At 34.5% G+C, this 27,961-nt stretch overlaps 2 long non-coding RNA genes across 13 annotated transcripts in view; one reads left to right on the forward strand and one right to left on the reverse strand.

Moving 5' to 3' along the window:
• Nucleotides 1-16,855, reverse strand: part of LOC140611969 (uncharacterized) — a 317,125-nt gene extending 300,270 nt beyond the window's left edge. For 8 of the 11 annotated variants that reach the window (XR_012013313.1, XR_012013321.1, XR_012013320.1 and 5 more), the window contains exon 1: nt 16,738-16,855. This is a non-coding gene — a long non-coding RNA (uncharacterized lncRNA). The remainder of the gene's footprint in view (nt 1-16,737) is intronic. The other 3 variants (XR_012013317.1, XR_012013319.1, XR_012013311.1) reach the window with 1 other exon arrangement.
• Nucleotides 16,856-16,883: 28 nt separating this feature from the next.
• LOC140611968 (uncharacterized) overlaps nt 16,884-27,961 on the forward strand; it is a 33,782-nt gene continuing 22,704 nt past the window's right edge. The window contains exons 1-4 of one of the 2 annotated variants that reach the window (XR_012013310.1): nt 16,884-17,121; nt 17,205-17,269; nt 17,446-17,524; nt 22,557-22,793. This is a non-coding gene — a long non-coding RNA (uncharacterized lncRNA). Of the gene's footprint in view, nt 17,122-17,204; nt 17,270-17,445; nt 17,525-22,556; nt 22,964-27,961 lie in introns of those variants that run through there. The other variant, XR_012013309.1, reaches the window with a different exon arrangement.

Genomic DNA, 27,961 nt, shown 5'->3' on the forward strand with positions numbered 1-27,961 from the left:
TCCATGTCCTTTCCCTTATAAATTCAAGTTTCACAGCATGTATAGCAACGATACTCTAATACCTTGGAAATTCAGACCATTTGTGACTATCAATTCACTAGTGGTCAGATTTTTGGGTCAGAGTTCCTATTTTGATCAGATTCATTGACTTTCTTCTGTTCTCTTCTGATATTTTTAGTCTTGGGTATTTCTTCCCCCTTACTGATCATGCCATCTCTTCCTTATGGCTAAAAATCTCTATCTCATACTCTTTTTAAAAGCCCATAATATCAAGGGTGCCTGGGTGGCTCAGTCACTTACGGGACCGACTCATGATTTCAGCTGAGATCTTGATTTCGGAGTTGTGAGATCAAGCCCTGCAGGGTCTCCCTGCTTAAGATTCTCCCTTTTGCTCTCTCCCTCTGCTCCTCCCTCCACTCCCACCCTTGTTCCCATAGGTGCTCATTCTCTCTCTCTCTCAAAAAAAAAAAGCCCATAGCATCATGAAAATCCAATTTACTTCTTTGCAAATCCTTCCACTTGCCCAGTGCGATGGATGGATCTTACTCCTCTTGGGGAAACATTACAATCAGCTTCTCATGAGACTTAGAGTTTAACCAAACAACTATTGATTTTCCAAAATAGTATTCTATGTATTGCTTTAATGCACCTGGTCTTGCTATACTTACCTCTGTAGTATAAATTCTGCTTAAGGAAGAAAATGCTCTTAGACAAGAAAAAAAGAAATTTCATGCATAGCACTCAATTGCCTTTTAACCCAACATCCTAAGAGGAGGAAAACAGATAAAACAGAAGAGTATTAGAGATACTTCTGTGATTAATTACATATTAATGTAATTAAGATTCTCTGAATATACATATTGAAATCCATAGAGACAAACACTCAGAAGAGCAAACAAATAGGAGACCAGTTAGACAAACTCCAAGTGTCAGGAAAATAATATAAATGTAGAAAAGAAAAGAAAAAACACGATCCTGAAGGCACAGGTTGACTTCTATAAGCTCCGTTTTGAAGAACCAGTTGCACTCATTACTTTTGATCTCTGCTCTCTATAAGGGGCGGGCGATCTCACAGGTGTTTTTAGAGGCCAAGAGGAAGAACCTCTGAGGAACTGGTATATTTCAATTTTTGTCAGGGTCGAGGGTCCAAACTTAACAGCAGTTGTCTTCTCTCAAACCCAAAACTTACAGAGAAGCACCATGCTCTAACGAATAATATATATTTAAGTTACCAAGTCTTCATCTACCGATTTGGATTTGTGTTCCTTATATATTCTCTCCAGCCATCCATCAGAGCAGTATATACCTTTTCCATAAATTAATTAATTAGTTAATTAAAATAAATTAAAATTTTTAATTAGTTAATTAAAATAAATTAAAATTTCCAAAGAGGAAGAAGGTTTCTGAAGAGGAGGAAGCTTATAAGAAGCATCAGGAAAGGCAATGGGTAGTTTCTTCTTCCTCAAAGGAAGTGTCATAGGTGTCCTGGCTCTCTATTTTCTTCTTGGGGTCCCTGGCCCCGACTACCTAAGCGTTCAATTAACTTCTAACAGAAGGGAACAGGAGAGGGAGATTCAAGATGTTAGGAGCTGCAGGAGAATGCAAGACCCTTAAAGTAGAGAGGAAGAAAATGCCTCAACAAATGTTGGATAATAAAACAATGCAGAATGATAAGGAATTCAAGCAACAGTAAAAGAGACCAGAACCCTTGCAGAATTACTGCACTCTCAATCCCATTACAAAATCATGAATTTCTGTCAAGGTCAGTGTCAGCCATTTCCAATAAAGCAAGAATCCAAGAAGGAGCTACATTCCTCGAGATGACAAACACTCCCCAAGGTTATTAATAAATCAGCTTCAGGTCCTAGATTTGCACCCTTTTGCTGTGAAAGAAGACAGGCCAGCACTGTTGTTTCAACAACTTCAAAAAGGGGTTGAGGTGTAGAAAAATTTGCTTAGTCAGAGTTAGGAGAGACATGCAGGAGGGTTTTATTGATCTGGGACTTTGCATTTATTTTTTTTTAATTGGTTAAAAATAAACCCCTTAATTTAGTTCTCTAAGAACATCTTGGGTCTTAATAACAGAGTTGGCGAAGCGGCAGTGAGAGAAACAAAAAGAAATACACTTAGTTTTCCTTTTAACATACAATTATTGTCCTATTAAATGTAAATTTAATCCCTATTTGAGACATGTAATTTAAATTGTGACCAAAAATATTAGAGGCATGCTACTTCTAATTACATCAGGTGGCCTTATTTTAATGAAGGGAGAATTTGGAGGCGGTACCAATTGCAGTAACAAGCTGATGACTTGTTTTTCACAGTCAACATATCATTAGCATTTGGACCCCAGAAAGAGAGTAATTATTTTTTTTTCAAATAAACTTTTAAAATTAAAGACTAGGTATACATAACATAGTCCACCCCTGAATTTCTTTTTATCTTTCCTTTTTAAGTGCTATTTAAAATAGACATAGACTAAACAAATTAAAATGTGCAAAAACACACCTGGTCCTTATCTGACCAACAGCTAAACCTTGGTATAAGAACTACATAAACTTATCAGCTAGAGCTTCCTGTGCTGAGTTAGCATTGTCTTCTGCGTTTATTTTGTAAGCGTTGGGATATGCATGGTAACCACTTAAACATCTGAGGCTTTGTTCAACTCTATGGAATAAAATATAAATTGTTTACTGAATCAGGGTACGGAAAAGAGAGCTAAATTCTCTTACTTTTAATATTTCTCTTTGATATCTGCCCTCCTGGACAGAAATTTCAAGCAACAGTTCCCAGCAAACATATGGGGAAGCCCACTGGAAACATGGGAAGGTGAATTAATAATGGCAGATGCCGGCACGTCTGGATGTTGTTTATGCCGAAGAGTTCTGCATTCTTTATGTTTTGAAATTATTCTGTTGTAACAATTTTCAGATTCGTTTAGTTTGGCAATGTATTCTCCTCTCCAAAGGTGTCTGCATTTATTTGACTACAGAAAATATTTACTTTAGCAAAGGGCAGCTTAACCTTTGTTTAAATTTGAGGTGAGTTAAAGGTCACTGTAATTATTTGCTGTATTATTTGTGTCAGATTTGAATTACTATGAATACAGCACACGCATTGCCCTTTATTATAAAATAAGCAAAAAGAGACTCAACTTCTGCATACGGCCAGCATATTTTATGGAACCAATCAGTGTCGCAGAACATTTTCAAGGTTCTCTCTTGGACTGTGATTGAGTGAAAGTGCTTGAGGTTAAGGTCCTTTCCCAGAGGGAGGGAGAGAGGCGATTTAACATGGCAGCTCACTCTCCCCACCTCCACCCCCAGCTATGTTTTTGATGGCTGGCAGCCAGCATGTGGACAGAGTGGGGTTCAAGGCTGTTAGTGAAACACTACAAACAGTCACACTGGAAAAAATATGGAGACAGGGGACCGGAAGGGTGGGATTGCTGAGCAGAGACTGATCTCAGAACAGATACACTGGGATCCTGGGCTTTCAGTGAGGGAAAAATCCAAGTTAAAACACGAATATTGGGAAACAAAGTCAGGAGATGGTGAGGAGAACGGGATGGGAAGGTTTTGAACTCAAATAGGTTAGGGCATAAAAGCGGGTGAGCCTTCGTCATGGGTCTCTACGTTTCAATGATGGAGAGAAAATGATGTAATATGACATGGTGACCTCACCTTTAAGCACCCTCCCCCTCAAACACTCATGCACACAACTAGTCAAAGATATTTATGCATGGTTCTGGTGACAAAGAAACATCAAGGTTCAATTAGCAACTGAGCGACACTAAAGATGTGGGATTTGTTTACTTGAAAGACTGTATAATAGGAGAGAAATAGCACATTCAGTACAGTGAAAACAATGAGATTCGTACTTCCAAATCCACCAGATGTTGTGAGTGAAGAGTACACTCGTTTTCCTCCTACAGAGTTAATATTACCTTTCTTCTGTGTTATAAGGATTAAGAAAACCAATAGATTTATAGTACAGAGAAACCGGCGGACGACAAGCATAAAATGAAAATTAACTACTTACTGTCACTATCACTATCAGTATTATTAGTACCCAAATAGTTAAGATTAAAAGCGCACCTACAGCAAGTGTAGACTTTTGGCCCAAGCTAAAGTGAGGGTTAAACTGAAGTCAACTGCAAGCCTGGACAGCAGGAGACGTCAGTATGAATAAGAAGAATAATAATGTCATAAAATTATTATTCAGAATATGGGAAGAGCATACCTACACAATATAGTGACCAAGGTGGGAATAATATGGTCAGAGCAGCAATCAAAAATCCCAAACACCGTTCCAGAAAAGCATCTGTAAATGTTGATGATAATGATCATTATTATATTCCAACAAATCCAAGTCAAGATTTTACTTCAGTTCCAGGATGGATACTCTGTGCTCAGTTAGGGCAAAACTCTCTTCCTTTCAGAAGCTTCTTTGCCATTCACTATCACAATAAATAAATTATTTAAAGCTAAATGAGCTGTCATTAGTAATTCATATGGTATTTAAGTAAACTTCTCTGAGTTGTTTTTTTTTTTTTACATACTATAGTATCCACCATTCTAGCATATACAATTCAAGGATTTTAAGTTAATGTACAGAGCTGTGCAACCATTCCCTCAATCCAAACATTTTAATGGCGTTATGGAGATAACAGTACACCTACTGCATAATTCACTAACTTAGTTTTTACAGTCCAGTAGTTTTTGATATATTCATAGAAAAGCTGTGCAGGTATCACCAAAATCTAATTTTAGAATACTTTCATCATCTCAAAAAGAAACCAAGTACCTGTTAGCAGTTATTCCCCGTATCTCTCCAACTCCCATTCCCCTACTCCAGGCAACTATTAAAAAACATCGCATCACCATATATTTGACAATTATGGACATTTCAAATATAGTGAAGCATAAAATATGTGGTCTTTTGTGACTGGCTTCTTTCATCTAGTATGTTTTTGTTTTGTTTTGTTTTGTTTTAAGTTTTATTCATTTATTTATTTGAGAGAGAGAGAAACAGAGATAGACATAGCGAGAGAGAACAGGAACAGGAAAGAGAGGGAGAAGCAGACTCCCTACTGAGCAGAGAGCCCTGCATGGGCTTGATCCTAGGACCCTGGGATCATGACCTGAGCCAAAGGCTGACCCTTAACCGACTGAGCCACCCAGGCATCACTGGAATTTATGTATTTTGGATATTAGTCACTTCAGAGATATTACTTGCAAATATTTTCTCTCATTCTTCGGTTGTCTGTCCTTTCACTTTCTGAAAGTGTTCTTTGCTATACAGAATATTTTTTTTAAGTTTGAAAAAACACAACTGAACTATTTTTTCTTATGTTGTTTGTGCTTTTGGTTATGAAGAAACCACTATCTAATCCAAGGTCATGAAAACTTTTACCTAAATTTCCTTCTAGGAGTCATATACTCTTGGCTCTTTCTTTTAGGCCTATGATCCATATTGAGTTAGTTTTTGTATGGCATGAACAAGAGTACCCAACTTTAATCTTTTGCACATTGATAGCCAGCATTATTTGTTGAAACTATTACCACCTCCCATTCCCAAATGCCCTGCCCCCACTGAATTGTTTTGGCAACTTTGTTAAGAATTAATTGGCTATACATGTAACAGTTTAGGTAAGCACTGTCAATTTCAAAATCTATGCCACTACCAGATCGTTTTTGATATAGTTTGCCCTTTTTTGACATTAGAAAATATGAATTCTCTATTGTGCCTTTACTTGGAAATTGTTTTTACTATGCAAAGTACATTGCATTTCCATGTGAACTTAAAAAAGAAATTATCAACTTGTGCAGAAAAGATAGAGAGAGAGAACATGCACACTGAGATTACGGATAAGAGTTGTATTGTAAAAAAAAAAAAAAAAAAAAGAGTTGTATTGTATCTCTTGGTCAATTTGGGGTGTGCTGCCATTTTATCAATATTGACTCTTCCAACACATGAGCATGGGGTATGCCTCAATTTATTAATTTCCTCCTTTAATTGCAGTTTTCAGAGTATAAGTGTTACATTTCTTTTGCAGAATATAAAGTTATAACTATTACTTTTTTTTTCCTTTTTGATGCTATTATAAATGAAACTGTTTCCTTTAATTTTTGGACTGGGCATTGCTGGTATATACAATTAAAATTTTTATATGTTGATATACTCTACCAACTGACTCAACATGTTTATTAATTCTCATAGATTTTTAACAGATTCTTTAGGATATTCTATCTATAAGAATATGTCATATGCAAAAGAAATCTTACTTCTTCCTCTCTAATCTAGATACTTTTTATTTTAGTTTATTTCCTAACTGGCTTGACTATCACCACTAGTAGAGTAGCAAATAAAAGTGGTGAAAGGGGACATTTTCATTTCTTCCTTGAGAGGCAAAGAATTCAGTCTTTCATTATTAATTATGATGTTAGTTCTGGGTTGTTTGTTGACTTTTGTTTCTGTTTATAAATACCCTTTACCAGGTTGAGGAAATTTCTCTCTTTCTTCTAGTTGGTTCAGTGTTTTTATCATCAAATGATGTTAGGTTTTGTCAAATGCTTTCTCTGTGTCTGTTAAAATGATCATGTGCTTTTTGCCTTATTCTGTTAATAAGTTGTATTACTTGAGTAAGTTGATAGGTTGAATGATGTATAATCCTTTCTATATACAATCTTTTCTATATTTCAATGTGTAGCTAGATTTGATTTGCTAGTATTTTGTTGAGGAATTTTTGTGTCTAGAAGCATAAAAGTTATTGTTCTGAAGTTTTCTTGGCATGTCTTCAGTTTTGATATCACAGTAATAATAGCCTAGAGAGTTGGGACACCTGGGTGGTTCAGTAGTTGAGCATCTGCCTTTGGCTCAGGGTGTGATCCTGGAGTTGCAGGATTGAGTCCCACATCGGTCTCACTGTAGGGAGCCTGCTTCTCCCTCTGCCTATGTCTCTGCATCTCTCTCTGTGTCTCTCATGAATAAATAAATGAAATCTTAAAAAAAAAATAGCCTCAGAGAATGAGTTGGGTGGAATATGTCCCCTCTTCTTTTTGTCGAGGTTAGTGCTAGAAACAAAATCTCTCAGTTTTTGTTTATTTGGGAATTTCTTAAACTTTATCTTCATTGTTTTAAAGGTAGTTTGCTGGATACAAGATTCTTGATTGATAAGTATTTTTTTTTTCTTTCAGTACTTTAACTATGACAGTCTTCTCGTTCCATTGTTTCTGATTAGAAGTTAGCTCTCAATCTTATTGGGTCTCAATTTTACCTGATGAGCTGTTTATCTCTTTCCTGATTTTCTCTTTGATTTTATTTTTCTACATTTTGACTATCTTGCTCAGGATTAAGACCTCTTCATGCTTTTACTACTTGGAGTTTGTTGAGATCCTTTTCATCAAAAGTGAGAACTTATCCAGTCATTATTTATTCAAATATTTTTTTCTGGCATTTTTCATATTCCCCTCTCCTTCTGGGACTTCCCTAATGTCTATGGTGATGTATGGAACAGTACCCAAAATTCTCTGAGACAGTTTTTTTTTTTCTTTTTTTTTCTTTTTTCCTTGCTGCTCATCTCTATGGATGTGTCTTCAAATTTGCTAATTCTTTTTTAAATCAGGTAAAACCTACTATTCAGCCCCTGTGGTAAATTTGTATTTTGTTTATTATACTTTTAAACTTTAGAATTTCCATTTCTTTTCTCAAGAGAATTTCTGCCTCTTTTTTATATTCTCTATGTGATGAGACCTGTGATAATACCTTTTTTACTTTTTTTAAGCACAATTTCTTTTAGTTTGTTTTCAATGTATTTATAACACTTGATTTGAAATAATTGTCTGCGATTCTGATATTTGCACCTTTTCAAAGGTAGTTTTTGTTGGCAAATTTTTTCCTCTGTGTCATAATTTCCTGTTTCTTTGCATGTTTTGTTATTGTTGTTTTTCATCTGGACAATTCAAATAACTTATCACAGTACCTCTGGACACTGATCCTCTATTTCCCACTTCAGTGTGTAGTTTTTAATGATTCTCCTCAGAGAGTGAAGACTTGTGTAGTCACCTAAGGATGACAATGACTTTAGTAAGACTCTCTGGACTGTCTGTTTTTCTGACTTTTATTTAAATTTTGAATCTCCATTTGGTATCATACCCAGGTTCCAGCCTCCACTAATTGCTGGCTAATTACTCTATCATTTTTTTTATAATGCCCTGGGACATTATTGCTTCAAAAATCCAATTAAATTTGGGCCCCTTTGCAGAAGTAATATTTGAAGAGGGTTCTTCTTGGCTTTCTCCCTGGTTGTCTGTCTTCTTACTGATTTATGGTTTAGTTTGTTGCTCTATATAAGTTAAGAGCCTTCTCTTAAATGCTCACCTCCATATTCTCCATTATGTTCAACTCTACAGTAGTTTTGAACTTTCCTTCCTTCTCAAAATAAAGTCAATTGTTTTAGGTAGAATATCAGAGCTCTCTGTTTTTACTGTCTATCTCTTCCTGCATCAAATCTCTGCAACACTTCTCTGGAGCTAGAAGCATGGAAAGCATACCACATCAGTAGGAGTAAGACCATCAGTAAGAGTAAGATCATCAGGGTATTGATCTGACAGGTGGGGGAGTCCCTTGTCTTCTTGACTTGCTTCTCTGAGCATTAAACCTCTGCACTGAAAGCAAGCTGGGGTAAAGCAACATGGTATTTTCATATTTTCAGCCTGTTGCACCTGGTATAGAGTTTCTACTTTTCATTTTGAAGTTGAGGGAAAAAGAAAAGTGTCAGACCTCTCAGCTGCTCTTGCCTGGAAAAGAACATCTGATAAATGCCTGTGCCCTGTTTTCCTGGTACATACTGTAGCTCTAGATCAGGACCTGAGAGAAGAGAGACCTTTATGTTCTTGGATGCACCTATGAAGAATGGAGTTATCAACATGCTGAGTTGGGAAGAGAGAAGAAGGTAACAGTTGTGGCTTGAATGCTGAAAAACAACAACAACAAACAAACAAACAAACAAACAAACTATTGCTGTTCTTTCTGAGATTTAGTGTATTTTCTTGGTCAAATATTTATTCATTTTCTTTATGACCTTAGGACAATTTCCAGAGACTTTGGTTATCTTTAAAAATAATTCTCACTAGTTATGATAATTTTCCTAAGGAGAGGATCTGCAGACCTCTTCACATGTCTATTCTGGAAGTCACCCACCTATCAATACATAGTTACACACACTGCATCTTAAGAGAAATATTTAGTCTGATGAGATAAAACTTTTTGTTTGTTTGTTTGTTTTGTTTTGTTTTGTTTTGTTTTGAATAAAGCTCACAGGAAGTCTAGCAAGAAATTATCACAGGAAATTAAAATTCAAGTGGCTGTGGTGACTTAACATGAATAGTATAAGGCAATGTTCTTTGCCTCAACTATACTCTAAATTTTTGTGAAAAAGTCCAGACTTCTGAACACTCACTTCCCTTGCTGCTGAATCAGTAAGTTTTAAAATTTACATCTTTAAGTCAGTGCTCTAGTTGATATTGAATAATGTGGACAAAGAATTCTACTTCTAGTACTATGAGATTAGAAAAGAAGTTAAGATAAATGGGCTGGATTCAAACATCTAAGAGATATGCAAAGGAAAATAAGGGGTAAATTAAAAATAGATGTATTTCTAAGAAGACAAGAGAACTATAAATGTATGAAATTTTACTTCATCAATGATAGACCAGCTCTGGAACTCAAAGAGGGAAAGATCAGGGCTGATTTAGGATACCTTCAATTAAATTTTGGACCTTATGCTAAAGTAAACTATAAAGTGCTAGGTATTTTGAAAAACAAAATCATCAAATGATGATAGGTGAGCATAGGTGGCTCAGTTGATTAAGTGTCTGCCTTTGCTCAGGTCATGATTCTCACATCCTGGGATTGAGTCCTATATCAGGGTCCCTGCTCAACAGGAAGCCTACTTCTCCCTCTCCCTCTATCATTCCCCCTGCTTGTGCTCTCTTTCTCTCTCTCTCTCTCAAATAAATTAAACCATTAAAAAACAAAACAACCCTCCCCCCCAAAACCCAAACAATAAACCAAGAGCATCACGACCCAGAAATATATTGTGAGGAAACAGCATGTAAATCGTACCAAAAGATTAGTCTGAAGCTGTAAAGAGTATTGGTCTTAATATGACGAACAAGCCAAAAAAAAAAAAAAAATTCTATATATATGTTATTATCAAGCTGGAAATTTAGAAATCAGTGGGAGTTCAAATAGCACTATATCTTTACATCTTAAAATTGGAGAAGCTTTAGATATTTTCTAATTGTCCCAATATTTTTATCATTCGATTTACTTATATACTCATTTAATAACATTTTTTTTTTTGAGCAGCTACTCTGTCCAGGCATTAACCTAGGGGCTTAGAGTATGTCACTGAATTAAAGGAATGAAGATCCTTCCCACAGTGAAGTTTAACCCTAAGGCCCATAGAAATATAATAAATTCTTATGAGCCAATTATTGGCACAAGAAAGGATAAAACACTAAGTTATGAATACTAATTTAGTGTTGTAACCCCAGTGAAAACAGACAGAAAATGACAGAGACGCAAAATGATACAGGTGAGAATGGTATTAAAACATTCTGAAACTCACGTATTAAGTTCCAAAAAGGATCACCAGAACGAATAATTCATAGCTCAGCTAAATTTGCTTGTTTTTAGTTACTATCGATCTCACAATAGTGGGAAGAAGTCACTTTCTCAATTACATAAGAAATAATGGATTAATGGGCAAGAGCAGATAATCATAATCTGTTGGAAACAAAAGAAAGTAATATAAATTCTGTTTTGGCACTCACTGGCATTTCTATACATGACAATTCAATTTTTTAAAGAAATAGGTGCTCCAAAAGTCCCTGGGCAAATGATGATAATAATGTTAGTTAATATTTATTAAGTACCTACTATATGTCAAGTATATCATTCAGACTATACATAATATTACCCTACTGAATGCTCTTAGCAATCATATGCGCTGTGCAAGAGTATTTCTCTAACTTTACCAGTGCAGAAGGTGAGATTTTATTTCTCCATAGTCACACATAAACTCAATGGCAGAGGTAGGGCTGCTTTTAGAATGCTGCTGGCCTCACCATTCCACCATCCTAAGCATCACTATACCTAAATTCATGCAACAGATGGTTCTGAACTCCACAGTAGGGAGAAAGTAGAGTAAGGTGGAAAGCAAACACACAAAAAACCCAAACCCTTTAGTAAATAATAATTGGATGTGTGCAGAATGCCAAAAAGTCACTAACCCATCTTGGTAACTGACCAAATGAACATACAGACTAAGTGTGGTGTAACAGAAATAGCCCTATAGTGATGATATGATTATCAGATCCCTCAAGAGTGAATTAATATGAATTCATACGTTTAACAATTATGTCCTTTAAACTTCCTTAAATGCCTTATTATATGATGAAAAAGATAAAGATCTATTCTCTTCTTTTACTGGTAAATATTCATAATTGATTAATAATGATTGAGCAGCCATTGGACTAAGCTAAGTAGTAGATTTCAGACCCCTGAAGCTCTGTTCAGTTTATTAAACCATACTTCGTCCTCTGGTTTGTTTTTTCATAAACTGAAAATTTGAGCCCCTAAATAAATATGAGGCAATTTCAGATCCCTTAGCACTGAGAAAAATGACATCTATCTTGAGCTAATTGCAGTCTCTTTGGGAAGCTGGGTGAGTGTTATGCCTTATTTAATATTCCTGAGTTTAAACTAAGACTGCATTTTAATAAATGTTCACAGAGCAGATTAGCAAAATTTGTCATATACAGGTGGGAGCATTCCATTCCCTTGGCTAGAGAAGGATATTCATTCCAGAAAAAGAGATCAGTCAATTTTGTCACAAGCTGCATGCATGGCTCCATTTCATAGTGGTCCGGGCGTCACATGGGATATAATACCATTGAGAAAATGTCATCTTCTGGTAATATCGCTCTTTGTAATTCTATTGTCTATGTATATAGGAGTTTGAGACAATGTTCCTGGTTTTATGCTTGTCATTTTTAGAAGGCTATATTGTATGTAGTTATTGATTTTTCTACAAAAGCATGAAGATCATATTTAGAGGATGGAGAGGAAAAGGGTACAGGAGAATGTGTTAGAATGAGACAATGGCATTCCCAGGTCAGCATTTCAGATGAATGTGTTTTCTCTACTTGGCACCCCTCAGTACAAATACAATGTTTAGTAGCACATAGCCACACAATATTTTGCCCTATTGAATTTTAGGACATGAAACCAAAACACAAATTTGCCTCAGTGTACTGCTGTAGATGAAATGGGAACCCAGACAGATGAAGAAATCACCTCTTAATAGGAGAGGTAATGGTACATTTAACAACAAAAAAAGCACATCTTTTGCACTACAGTCGAGCAAATGTTTAACCACGGGATGGTTTCTCACACTGTATACCAAGGTTTGTTAAAATAACAGCAACAGTAACAACAAAAACCCTTTGAAAAAAAAAAACATGTTTAAAAGCTTTTAGCAGATGGAAGCCCATTTTGAATTTATAAGGATGCCCAGTTGGTGTAAAGGGAGCAAAAATGATAAACTCAAGAGACCCAGATGTTGTTTTATAATCAATCTAGTGAAGAGAAAATAACCTAGCTCACTTTGTAACTTGGGGGGCGGGGGGAGGCTAATAGTGTGAAGTGCTGATACTATGGAACTCTTTATCAAGTTATTTCCCTGGATATATAAATAGGTTGTTCAGTGCTAGGAGATATAACAGGAGACATAGAAATTCGTTAGTTAAGGAAATTATTAGCCGTTCAAATAAACTCACTTTAAGAAGTCTCACGAACTGAGAAAAGGTCAAAAGGTTACACCTAAAACAAATTCTGTCTTAAAACCAGTATCAGATGTTTATAGTACTGCTTAATAGATTTTTTCTCTTATTAAAATTAACAAAAGAGGCCCACAGGACACAGACTTTAAATCAATTTGTCCAGCCACAAGGAAATGGAGCAAGGTAAAATGAGAAAATGAGTCAAAATTCAACTTGTAAATTAGCAATAACAGAAAACATTTCTTGCTAGACTATTAGAGTCATGTGGTTGGCAGCTACCATATCCATACTTTATGTTATAGCAATTATTCCAGGAATTAGATAATAATTATAATAATGAGATTAGTTGATAGAATAAAGAATCTGGAAATGAATATAGTCTGGAAATTGAGAAGTCATTTTCAAGGTTGCACAGAGTAGGAATCAGATCACTGCGTCATTTTCTCAGCCTTCACCTGCTATTCACATTTTTCTTTTCTCAAGCAGTAAAGGAAAATAAAAACCAACAAGAGGACACAACTCTTCCCTATCTCTATTCATCTCTGAGTGGATAAAGGGCCTGAGCTTTCATCCTGAGGTTCCCTTTGTCTATACCAAGCCTCTGACTCTCTTTAATTTGACAACCCTTCTTCAATTATTAAACATTTAGTTCAAACATTTTATCCTATGGGAAGTATTTTTCTGGAATCCACAGACTGTGCTGCATATCCCCACTCTAGAAACCTTCTTCACAGGGTTATCACATTAAGCAAAAATTAAATGTTTATATCAGTCTTTAAACTAGCCTGGAGACCTCTTGAGCATGAGGGATGATGCTTTATTACCTTGGTACTCCTAGGTACTAGTACTTGGTTTATTATAGGCCTTCAATAAATACTCAGTGGATAGTACCAGAGCTTAGAATAGTCTTTGGGAAACAAAACTATATATAACCCTAGGAAGTCTCATAACAATATTAGGACTAATGTGATTTTTTTTTTTAGTTACCTGAATGAAAACATTTTGGTTGCTGTCATAGGAACAATTCTGGGATTCATATTCAGCACCAACAATTAAACTATCATGGTGAAGGTATTTAACCTCTCTGAGCACTGGGTTTTCAACCCATGTAATAGCAGTATTGATAATACTTAGTTTACTATGTTCCTCACAAAATAATCATCACAATGCCCTTATCTGACTTATCATAAACACCTATTAAATAATGGCTGTGATTCTTGATACTTTTATTGTCGTTAGCAATGATAGTCAATGCTCCACAGATAGTAGTAATTAAAATTTGGAAACTACAAACACCTTCTGTACATTCAAGATGGCTAATGGAGTCATTTTAATATTGTAAATCAACCAAAATAAAATAGCATGTGCCTTATAACTTTTTCATTGAAAGTTTTACTTAAGAGGTAGCTTTTCAGTTACTTCCTTCAGACTGAGCATAAAACCCATCCTCCAGTCACCATAAAGTACCAGCAGATATTCAATCTCTTTAATGACTTGATTTGTATATTTTAGAAATTTTGAAATTAAAAAAAAATCTAGATGCTATCTTCAATACCTAAAGCGGATTGTAAATCTGCAAACATTGTCCATTCAAAATTTAAAGAAGTAAAGTGAAAGACATGTTGAATTAAATATGCTCATATGAGTCAATATTTGTAGAACAAGCAGCAAGGATTTCATGAGCTAAGTGATGAATGCTTTGGGTTGCATTTATTCTGATAAAAAGAAACTTTTCCAATTAATAAGGATTTAACTGCAGGAGGAATCCAGTCAAACTGTGTTTGAATATTCTCAAACTTATTACTCATGAAAACATTTCAAAACATGTGTGCCAAAAATTAATATATATCTCTCTTAAAAATTATTTTTCAGTACTTAGAGGAATTTTTTAAATTAAAGAACACATTCGTTCTTCCCTTCCTTTATGATAAATCCATAGACAAATTCAGTTTTCTTTTATTAAAATATTAAAATATCTACACGAAGAATTTCAAACTAGCAATGGACTATGAAAACATCGTAGGCAAATTGCTTCCCTCAATAACACAATCGGCGTTAGTGACACAGTGTTTATTTTGCTAAGATCGCTATAAATCCAAGTGACTCGATGGCCACTATATACTCACAGTATGAGTATGATATGGGACTAAAAATTATCTATCATTGGTTTCAAACACATTGGAAAATGGCAATTTTGTGCTTAACTGTAAATTTATTTTATTTGTATTAATCACAATTGCATGTTCCTGTCTATCTAGTCTTGGAAGATATAAACTCAATGAATTTATATCCTGTTTCATTCACAAATGAATTGTGTTCCTGAATTTTAACATGCTATTCCTAAAACTATTAGCTGTGTTTCTGCTTTATGGGATGTTCCTACATAAGCTGGCTGTTCATCAATTTGGTGTCCATACATTTCTTTGAAAGCTATATTATAATTAGAGTTTAGGTTAATACTATTCAGTAACCATAAAACAGACATAAAATAATTATAACTCATTTAGTGAAATTAGAAAAGGAGCAATTATTAGACTCCCATTGTGAAGCTTTGCTGTGAGGGATAGATAATCTATCTGCAAGATGTACTTTAAGAACACCATTTTCAAAGAAATAAACTAGATAGATTACTGCTTTGTCTTTGTGCACTTGAGGCAGAAGGGGTGGAACCAAAAACTTGTGGAGTATATGCGAGTTTTCTGAACTTTCCTGAATGTTTATGGGCAAATTAAAACAAAACAAACAAACAAACAAACAAAACCAAACAAAACCTAGAGATAATAAATGCTTAGGATTTCTGTTCATTCTAATATTTGTAAAGCTGAGAAGGTATGTTACTTAAATTAATTTGTATCTGTAAGGTACCTTCCCCATAGATTTCCCCCCTGCCCCAAAAAAAGAATCTTTACAGTGTAAGGCACTCAAACCCTACCTGAAAATGTTAATGGTAAGTCTTTTTTTCCCCCCACTGTGCTGGAGTGCCACTTGCTTGAGTGCCAAGAAAAGTATATTGGGCTTTATAATTTGGTTTATTATTTAATTGTCCACCCTTGGCAAAGTATGTTCATCTATTCACAGACAAATAAGAAGAGATGATGCCTATGACTTGGAAGTTAAAAGTAGAAAAAGTAACAGAATTTCTCTGCACTCCCTTTCATTAAACCTTACTTCAACTAAGTAGTTTTACAGTGATATGAAGCTTCCAAAGTCCAAGAAAAACACACACACTCACACACACATATATATATGATATAATCATATCCTATATAATATAATCCTATCTATATAGGATATAAAATTATAAGTTTAGTAAATAATAATGTTTTAAAGAAAATAAATCAGAAAGACTAGTATATCTATGCATTAGTTTCTTTCTATTGTTGCTGATAAAAATATCTGGTGGCCAGAATTCATTTTTCAAGTCTAAGTAAAATGGCACATTCTAGAAAATGAAAGGACCTGGTGACATATCCATACCATCCCCATGGGGCGCTGAGAGGGAAAATAAAATCTTGGCTTTAAGAGAGACAAGATGAAGGTCTTTTCTTTCTTTCTTGTTATCCTCCATGATCTGTTAATATGTGCCTTATATTATAATATTGTCAAATCTAGGTATAATCTCAATAGAACAAAAATTAAACTTTGACACACATTGCAGTTAGGAAGGCAAAAAAGGAGGATCAACTGTTTAAAAAGGGTTGAAAGCTCATCACTAATTTTATTTGTATAATGACCTAAATTTCTGTTTTGATTCCTGTTCAATGAAAGCAAAGATACATCCAGAGAATTTCTCTGACAGCTCTGAACAAAAAGAAAGAAAGAAAAGGTTTCCTTCTGAGAGTACTTTTCTGTCATTTAATCCGTTTACATGTTTCTTTACTCTTACCTTTCTTGCTTGCTTTCTGACCACCAGGGATACAGTGTTAGCACAGGGTCACTGGGGCTCTGTCCAGCTCTAGACAGATGTTGCTATAGTCAGAGTTTTATGATGACAGAATGAGATTTCCAGAATGCACTGGTGAGTTCCATGGCAATTGTTAAGCTTGTCATTTAGAGGAAATGAAAGGAAGTCATTGATTACTTTCAACACTCACTATCTTTGCTTTGAGTGTGTAAAATGCTTTTGTATTTCCCATCCAAAACTAACAGTTAGACAGTAGCCCCCCAAAATAGGCCACATTATTCATAGTCCAAGATTCTCAGGCATCATAATTTACGCTGAGCTGAAAGAAATTATGACTTTTAAGAGGAGTTCAGTCTTGCTAGACAAGTAAGGGGAATTAATTGAATGAAAATGCAAAATTAAATGCAAATGATGAATTTGGCTAATTTCTTCTTCTTCCAATGTTCCAGTATATTCCTCTGACCATTCTCCAGGAACATTGCTTAAAATAACAGCTGTGAATTATAGGTCTCCAGTAAGTACAAAGTTGGTGGGTTTTTTTCTTCTTCTTTTTCTTCTTCTTTTTAAGGAAAAGCTTCTGATGAACAGTTGCCTCAACGATTTAGAGGACTCATTCCAGGTTAATTTAATAATCCCATGTGGCTTTAAAATATTTTAATACTTTTCTTCAACATGTTTCCCACTATATAGATGTGAAATTAGTGGGACAATTGAAATGGGAGGAACAAGATTCTCATTCTTCAGTATAACAAGTATTTTTAGGGATCAGGTAAGAATTTAATAGCAAAAAAAAAAAATAATAACGATGTGTATAATAGTTTGGTTATTTAATCAAATGGGTAAATTCTTTATTAAAAATAATCAACTTGTCTGATTTCAGAAATTAAACTCACTGTATTTGAAATTATCAAATCAGTTTATTCAAAATCATCGAACAGATTAAGCATCTAAGATACAGCATAGAGTAAGAAAATAACTCACAAATTGCCTTATGTCTGCCATGGATATTTTCCTTGTCATAATTCTTTTAGATAAATACAATAAACAATGTTTTAATATTGATAAAATTTAACTGTCAGGTGAGAGGAGTAAAAAAGAAGGGGAAAGAGGAGATAGATTATATTGATTATGTAGATAGACTTATTAATAACCTCATATAAATCACTGCTAAAACCTTTAATGATATCTAAATTTCATTATCTATGATAATTCACACACATGTTGGAATCACGAAAGAAAGCAACAAAGAAAGAAAGTTTGATTAGAAAAATCACATTGTAATAAAAAAGTTGAAATATATAAAAGATAATTCCTACTATAGATAATGCATTTCTTATGTTATGGATTCTTAATGTTAACCTATGAATCACTTTTGTCATTTACGGTGAGGGAATAGTAAGCAACCTTTTTCTGAAAGTGAAAAAATATTAAGAGTGCTATATTTGAGGGAAGTTATTTTGAAAATTAATATAAGCTGACCTTTTCAAATTTTCAGATAATTTAAACCATAAACCTTTCCAATTTAAAAATAATAGCAACATTTTATATGAAAAAATAGGATCCAAATATTTTAGATATGAGACTCTTTCTTTTTTATAAACTAAATTCAACTTTCTAATGCAATGCCTTTACCTCAGAATAATAACAGATTATCAAAAATATTTTTAAAACCCTGTTACATTTATTTGTATAATTTATAATGTATATAATTTATTTGTAGTAAAATTACCTTTTATGCCTATAGATGTTCCTTTCAAGTGTTCATAGAGAAGGAGGCTAGTTACATGCAAAGGTATTTCTAATAAGCATAGAATAAAAAATAGCACCTTAACAAATGGCTATTTCATCTTAGCAAAATCTAAAAAGATTTTAGCATAAAACAATATTAGTTTTCATTGTGAATATGTGAGAACTGTGCCTTGTATATTTTAATTGACATCCTAACATGATAAAATAAGCATGACCTTCTGTCCCTCCCTTTGATTTCCAGATCATTTCAGTCTTGTGGTGCCCTTCAATCTAACCCCTATGAAAGACTTTTTGTTATTTTTTTTTTAATTTTCATTGTTTGGTTATTTTTACTCTGTTACACCTCAGTAAAATATTTTGAATTTTTAAGATAAAAAAGCAAAACAATCTCATGAGGAAATTTGCAGAAGTATGCAGTAGGAGGATAATTTTTAAGTCCCAATATTTGGAGGTCCTTTCAGATCATTAGAAATAATATTATAAGAATGCAAATCTAAGTCTACGCCTTTTTTTTTTTTTTTTTTTGCCTATGCCATTCTTGAAACCAAGCAACATGCTCATCCTTTTGGTGTCCTTAAGAGATTTATTTCTGGAAAAATAGCGTTATTTTCTAGGTTACTTAGTCAATGTGAAATATGAGATTAAAGTCAAGACTAACCAAGCTGTAACTTTAGTCATGAGATACAAATAAATCTCCAACTATATGCCTTTATAATTAATTACCAGTTTAGAAAGCCACATTTTTCCATCAGAATAAACTTCAACCATAAGAAGGGTAACTGACACAGCAATATAGAATTTGCTGAGCTACCTAAATCTAAAACTATATGTTGAATCTAGTTAAAAGTAAAATAAAAGCACAGACAAAAGCTGAAAACAAATTCTCCCCTCCTAACATACAAACAATATGATTATAAGTTAAAATGTAGTTTAATTTGCCCATATGAGGTGATACCATGATTTTTTCCCTCCAGAGTCCATTGTAATACTAATTCTTTGAAATCGTGTCAGGTCTGCCAAATTAAAGGAAGGAGACAATAAAGTGAGGGGGAGATATATAAGAAAGAAGAAACAAAGAAGGAAACCTGTAAATATTAGAGAAGGGGCAAAAAGCTAAACAAAATTGAGTACCGCTGTAATTTTGTTAGGTTGGTCGGTTGGTCAGGTAGGCACTTTTATTATATCGAACCCAGAGCCTTAACACTTTTCTTTGTAGGATGGTAATTCTGATGATATTTAACCAGCATTCTTTCTGCAAATTAAATTTGTACACTTTGTTTACCTGAGCATATTTTTCCTATAACCTCTCACAATTTTTATGGCAGTAAATTAGCACAGAAGACTGTAACAGAAGGAGCCTCTCCAAAAAAAATGAAGACATCTGTCTTTTTCAAGAGGGACAGAGTGCCTACAAAAGGAGTGAAACAAAAAGAAAGATTCCCTTATGCAGGCAGAGCAAAGCAAGAGGCTGAAGTGATTCTAACTTCAATATACTCAAAGCCAACATGTTTATCGTTGCATCAATACTATTACAGGGAAGGAGGAAAAATTAGGTGGCATGTCACACATACAAAAAAACTTGTCCAACATAGGAGAAGAACCGAGGAAAATATTTCAGTACAAATGCAGAAATCACTGTACATCTTAGATTTACTATGAATTACACGACTTCTATCAAGATTAAAAATCAGACAGAAGCTAGATATTCAATGTTGATATAATTTCAATAACGTACTGATGACAAACTCAGGTGCCTGAGTTGTTAGCACTGATTGACTATGTCCAAAGACACTTTGCTTAAGCAACAAAACTTCATTCCAATGACAATAAATAAATAAATAAATAAATAAATAAATAAATAAATAAATTTGTTAGAACTAGATATTCATGACAAGTTGTGGTAGAAATGATCTTAAATGTATCAGAGCTCAAAAGGAGTTTGCAAATCATGTAGTCCATCGTCCATATTTTATATATGAGAAAACTAAGACCCAGAACTATTAAATGTTCTTATCCAGAAATCTCAACCACTGATAAAGATTGATAGATAAGATATCCTACATAAGATAGAAAAGACATAGATGGCAAATAGATAAGATATATTTATATCTTCTACCTACCTAAATCAGATTAATTATAAAGTTCTTTATTAACATGGTGTTAGCTCTTCTAAAAAGAAAGAGTTTGTAATTATGTAATAACCCACCTTTCTTCCAAAGAAAATATTTAACCTGTTATGTTTCATAAAAATTTGTCTGTGTCATGAATCCTGAAAGTTAAAACTGCCCTTCTTTGTAATGACTTAACCACAGTCTCTTAAAAAAAAAAAAGAAAGAAAGAAAAGAAAAGTTTACAAAAGTGAATCAGAACCTAGATGATTTGGCAGCCATAGATACCCTTATTTTCCTTTTCCAAATATATATATATATATATATATATATATATATATATATATATATAACATATATAATTATATACAGTCATATATATAGTTATATATAGTCATAGTTATAGTTATATTTTTCTTTTTTTAAGATTTTATTTATTTATTTATTTATTTATTTATTTATTTCACGAGAGACACAGAGAGAGAGAGGCAGAGACACCGGCAGAGGGAGAAGCAGGCTCCATGCAGGGAGCCCGACATGGGACTCAATCCTTGGTTTCCAGGATCTCACCCTGGGACGAAGGTGGCACTAAACTGCTGAGCCACCCAGGCTGCCCTTATTTTTCATAGCTCAAAATCTCCAATCCAGTCAAAATAAAAATTGTTACTCATGGTATTTCATTTAAACATGAGTCAAAAATCTGCAGTAGTAGGAATGTCTAGTTGGCTTCCTCCTTTGGCTCAGTTAAGCATCCTCCTTTGGCTCAGGTCATAATCCAGGTGTCCTGGGATCAAGTCCCGCATCAGACTCCCTGCTCGGTGGGAGTCTGCTTCTCCTTCTCCTTCAGTTGTTCCCCCTGCTTGTGCTCTCTCTCTCTCTCTCTCTCTCTCAAATAAATAAATTCAATCTTTTTTTTTTTTTTAAGATTTTATTTATTTATTCATGATAGTCACAGAGAGAGAGAGAGGCAGAGAGGCACAGGCAGAGGGAGAAGCAGGCTCCATGCACCGGGAGCCCGACGTGGGATTCGATCCCGGGTCTCCAGGATCGCGCCCTGGGCCAAAGGCAGGCGCCAAACCGCTGCGCCACCCAGGGATCCCAAATTCAATCTTTTTAAAAAAGATCTGCAACAGTAAGTAGATAGCTCTTCTGTCTGTTAGAGAAGGACTGAGTTCTAGTTACTAGTGTTATTCATGTTTCTCTTGACTCTATTTGCAATGCTTGGTCCAATCTATATTATCTCTTACCTTGCCTATTAACATCAATAGCACTTCTTTTTATTAGTCTCTTGGTACTCACTGATGTTTTATGCATAATGATGCTCAAATTTAACTGAGCTGTAAGTTTCTGTTTAATTATGAGGTTCCATGATATCTTCAGTACTTTTTCCTTCTACGGTTACCGTAACAATTTCTCTATCACGCTTTAAAATCCTTCACCTAGAAGATAAGCCATTTTTTAAGAGAAAGACTAATTAGAACTTTGTAATTATCTTAATGTATTGTTGTTGTTCTTGTTGTTTAGCAAAAACCTTTCTTTAAATATACATTATGGAATAATCTAAGCCCTGGCCTTTGATGGTCTAGTTCTTATAGAAATGTTTTTGGTTTGAAAATCAAATATATATTTAACCACAAAACAATGTTATGCTTCAATTATGCTTTGTTTTCACCATAGTCTAGTTGTGTTCAAGTGGTGCTTACTTCTTTCCATAGTTGGTATCACAGTGTGAGAGCTATTCTGAGAAGTAACAGGCCCAAGATTTTCTACTGTGACGGGTATTCAATCAACTACTTCACAGTTAAACCTGTGAAATCTTCATTATATCTCAGGTCCACAGACAAAATTTCAAAACTATAGATTAATTATCTGGATAACATATCTTTACATTAAAACATTCTCAATCATTTTAACATTAACATGAATTTTCTACTTCTGTTGAAGGATGAACACACAGATCTCCAGCAAGAAATGGAAACTGAAATTTTGAGACTTCAGATCAAAACTTTGAAAATGGTATCAGTTATGGAGAGAATACAGCATTCTATGTCCTCTTTTGCTAGGTCATATTTCAAAAGCCACAACATTTCCATGAATCTGTCTCATTAACTGGATTTTAGGGAATCACCCCGGCAAGAATGTTCTTTCTTATTTCTTCCACAAGAAACACCAATTACTTAGGTATTTCCTAAATTTTACCTTAAGACAGAACTTAGAGTTAAATAGACCTTCTGGATAAAATCTGGAGATAATATTCTATGACTTTGGTGCCACAGAATTTTCATGTATTTATTATTATTCTGCCAACATTTGTGCAAAAGTGCCCTAAGAATAGATATAAATATGCATGAGTGGAATTCTTGGTGTCTTCAGTTGGGTTTCCTAAAGGCAGAGTGTAAGCAGGGATTTAATTTCACATATGCATTAAGGGAATGTTCATCAGGAAAAGCTTATAAAGAAGAGAGAAATGCATAATAAAGAAGGGAACTGAGACTAGTACAAGCAAGAATATAGTTTCCAAAAAGTTAAGCCTTAGCATGCACCACGGTGCTGAGGCTCCCCTCATAGCTGTCCCATATTGAGGCAAGGGCATTCCAAGTACTTCTAGCCTATTTAAGTTCCTGTTGGGGGGGGGGGGCGGGGTGAGGAAGTCATGTGACCTTCCATGCATCCTCTATGAGCTGGTTCCTATCAAACTAGATCAATCGTCCTCACAAGCTCACAAGTGTAAGTAATCAGTTACAGAAATTTAAACCTACAGGAGATAATAAAGTACACTTGCTTTTAATCTTTTAAAGTTGTTGCTCTTGGGGTGCCTGGGTGGCTCAATCAATCAAGTACTGGACTCTTGATTTCAGCTCAGGTCATGATCTCAGGGTCATGAGATTGAGCCCCATGTCAAGCTCCATGTTGGGCATGGAGCCTGCTTAAGATCCTCTCTCTCTTCCTCTGTCCCTGCCTGCTTGTGCTCTCTTGCATGCCCTCTCTCTCTCTTTCTCTCAAACAAAACTCATAAAACAGTGGCTCTCAAAATATAATCTATGGAACTGTGTAACAACAATATATAGGAACTATGGACTATGCAGTGATAGTAACAAAAAAAATTGGCACATTAGTGAAAGAAAGCCTATAGATACATGGGGGAAAAGTCATTCAGAAAGAGACTCACACATTTATGGTTAATTGACTATGGTTAATTCAACCAAGGTGCCGAGGTAATGCAATGGTGAAAAAATAATCTTTTTAACAAAAGATGGCATAATTGGCATATTAATTACTAATTGCTGCATTATAAATTATCCCAAACATAATGGTTTAAAGTAATAACATTTATTATCTCACAGTTCCTGGGTAAAAGTTAGATAAGTGCTAAATACTGATAAGAAAAGGTAAAGACAAGCTACAGATATGGAGAAGACCTTCATGAAGTGTATATCTGATGAAAGACATATTCATAAGAGACAAAGAATTTTTATAACTCAATAAGAAGTCAAAGAACTCAATAAAAATAAGCAAAAAAAGGATCATTTCACTGAAAAAAAGATAGTAAATAAGTATATGAAATGATTCTCAATATTGTTAGATCCTAGGGAAATGGAAGTTAAAACCACTACATACCAACAAGAATGGTTAAAATTAAATTGACTCTACTGAGTGTTGGTAACATATGGAAAAACTGGAACTTGTACACACATTGCTAATGGGAAATAAACAGCCTTGTTGGAAAATAGTTTATCAATTTTGTAGAAATTTTTCAAACATCTATTTATTATATCACATAGTAACTCTTTGCATAGGTATTTACTCAAGGGAAATTAAAAACATGCCTATTCAAATACCTATATGCAATTACAAGCTGGAAGCAACCAAAGTCTCCTCAGCTCACTCCAAGTCCCCATTTAGGGACTTCATTCATAATCACCGAATCTAACACCACCACAAATGTCTATCAGCTCATCCACAATGAAATACATTTGAGTGGTATTAACTACTGGGTTTATGTAACAATATGACTGAATCTACAAAGCCTTAAGCTAAGTGAAAGAAACTAGGATGCTGTATGATCCCATTTATATTGTATTTCCATTCTGGAATAGGTAAAACTATAAGAAGAGAATTTAATGTCTGCCAGGGGCTAGTAGCAGACAGAAGTTATTGTGAGAAAGGTGTACAGGGAAACTTTTTGAGGTGCTGGAAGTATTCTCCACGCTGTATGCATTTCTCTAAGTTCATTAAAGCACATACTGAGAGTAAATTTCACTGTATTTTAATTGTATTTTCAATAAATCTCACTTTAAGAAGGAAAAGAAGCTAAATTGGGAGTTCTCACCATAAGAATGGGATAGGCTGCAACAGACAATGCATTCACTGAAACAATTTTAAAAAGCTGAATATATTTCAAAAATCATTTTCACAAGCATTTTTTTTTAATGTTTTTATTATTGCTTTTATTTTTTTTAATTCCAGCAAAGAGTTCACAGTGTTATATTAGTTTCAGATGTATAACACAGTGATTCAACAGTTCCATATAGTACTCAGTGCTCATCAAGATAAGTGTACTTTTAGGGGATCCCTGGGTGGCTCAGCGGTTTGGCGCCTGCCTTTGGCCCAGGGCATGATCCTGGAATCCTGGGATCAAGTCCCACATTGGGCTCCCTGCATGGAGCCTGCTTCTCCCTCTGCCTGTGTCTCTGCCTCTCTCTTTCTGTGTCTCTCATGAATAAATAAATAAAATATTAAAAAAAGATAAGTGTACTTTTAATCTCCTTCACCTATTTCACCCATCACTCCACCCACCTCCCCTCTGCTAAACATTAGTTTGCTCTCTGTAGTTGAGTCTGTTTTTTTGTCTTTTTTTTCCTTTATTTCTTTCTTAAGTTTCACATATGAGTAAAATCATATGGTATTTGTCTTTCTCTGACTTATTTCACTTAGCACTATACTCTCTAGATCCATCCATATTGTTGGAAATGGCAAGATTTCATTCTTTTTAATGGCTAAAAATAACGTGTGTGTGTGTGTGTGTGTGTGTGTGTGTGTCTGTATGTGCACCACATCTTCTTTATCCATTCATCTGTTGAAAGACACTTGGGCTGCTTCCATAATTTGGTTATTGTAAATAATGCTGCAATAATCAGAGGTGCCATGTATTCCTTCAAATCACTATTTTCATACTCTCTGGGTAAATGCCCAGTAGTGCAATTGCTGAATGGTAGGGTAGCTCCATTTTAGTTGTTTGAGAAGTCTCCATACTGTCTTCCACAGTGTTTTTCCAGTGTGCATTTCTATCAACAGTGCATGAGGGTTCCTTTTTCTTCACATCCTTGGCAACACTTGTTGTTTCTTAAGTTTCTGATTTTAGCCATTCTGACAGATGTGAGGTTATATGTAATTGTGTTTTGATTTGCATTTTCCTGCTCATAAGTGATGTTGAGAATCTTTTCATGTGTCTGTTGGCCATCCATATGTTGTTAGAGAAATGTCAGTTCAAGTTTTCTGCCCATTTTAAATTGGATTATTTTGGTTTTCGGGTGTTGAGATGTATAAATTCTTTATATATTTTTGATACTTACTCCTTATCAGATATATCATTTGCAAATATCTTCTCCCATTTAGTAGGTTGTCTTTTAGTTTTGCTGGTTGTTTTGGCCAATGCCAGAGAGATTATGGTTTCATGCGCATTAAGTTTAAAAGGAACAAGTATCAGATGAACTAAAACTCCATAAAGTAAGGAACAACCCAAGGAGATTTCATGTCCATCAGATATTTCCCTCTAGGGAAATTTGCCAAATTGTGGGCATTTCCCAGTCATAAGATGATATTCAAGCTTACTCCAAACTTATATACTCTGATGGAGTAAAGAAACCAACCAAAGTCTCAATGTTCAAGTAGTAAAAAAATAACAATTTAAATATTTGAGAAGCCTCATCACTAGGCCAGTGTTTCCTATAAAAAATATAGAATTTCAAAAGTGTGTAGAAAGATTGGAAGTTTATTTGGAAGTTCCAAAAGGCACCATAAAACAGACAATGTCCTATAGACCTTGGAAAGAAAGACCTGCTAGGAGGTCATTTGGCTGGCTTCTCCTTCAAGGTATTTGCCAGATTCTGTTATTGCATGTGTTTAGAAGCATAAGAGCTGGGCTGGGAAACTCTAGAAGGTAAAATTTAGTTTCCTGCAATCTCAAAAGTTATACACAGAAAAAAAATGCAAGCACTCAATAAAAATCACAGGAGGGACATTCCAAAGAAAGAAGACAAACACAAGAAAGAATGAGTCTTAGTAAAACTACAACCAAGTTTCTGTGACAGATTAGTAATGATTTTGTTAGATTTCAGCCCCTTCTTATCTATCTAGCAGAGAGAAGAAGAACATCCTCAGTTGGAGAGTAATGACATCTTGAACTTCTGTGTTTCCATTATACATAATATCTCTCATAAAATTAAAAATTATATTCTAGACCTTAGTAAAGTCAGGGACTTTAACAAATCAAGAGAAAACAGAAGACATTTGCCAAGAAATTACAAGGTAGTAGAATTAGCAAGCAAAACTTTAAATATACATGATTATTATGTTTAAGAGAATAGAGAATAAATTTGGAAAATACTAGTGAAGGCAAGGAGGTTCCAGTAAAATATTGGAACACATACAAACAAATATTCCATAACTGAAAAATAAGATATCTGGAATTTAGAACTCAATGGATGGGTTGGACAACAGACTGAAAGCAGAAAACCAGAGGACTTAAAAACTGAAAAAAAGCTTAGTACAAAATAAACTAAAGTAGAAAAAGAAAAAGACAAAAAAAGAAGAGATAACAGAGCATGTAAGTCATGTAAAATGTTTAAAAATTCTAATACACCTGTAATAAGAGTCATGGAGAAAAAAGAGAAAGAGAACACGGAATAATATTTGCAGAGATAATGACAGTGGATTTCCAAATCTGTTGAAAGATGTCAACTAAGATTCATGAAAATCTGCAGAATCTAAGAAGCATAAATACCAAGAAAACTACACCAAGAAAATTGCAAGAAAATCTTGCAAAGAGCTAAAGGAAAAATGGATACATTATGTTTTGTTAGAAGAAGACTGAGAAATGACTAATGAACAGAAATTATAAAAGACAAAACAATGGAATGGCATCTAATTTATTATTTTTTAAAGATTTATCTATTTATTTTATAGAGAAAGAGCAGAGGAGAGGCAGAGAGAGAGGGAGAGGAACAGAATCTCAAGCAGACTCTCTGTTGAATGTAGAGCCCCACACAAAGTTTAATTTCATGACTCTGAGATCATGACTTGAGCCAAAACCAAGAACTGGACAATTAACTGAGTGAGCCACTCAGGTG

The sequence above is a fragment of the Canis lupus genome, chromosome 20 (genome assembly GCF_048164855.1).
Source record: "Canis lupus baileyi chromosome 20, mCanLup2.hap1, whole genome shotgun sequence".
Classification (NCBI taxonomy): Eukaryota; Metazoa; Chordata; class Mammalia; order Carnivora; family Canidae; genus Canis; species Canis lupus.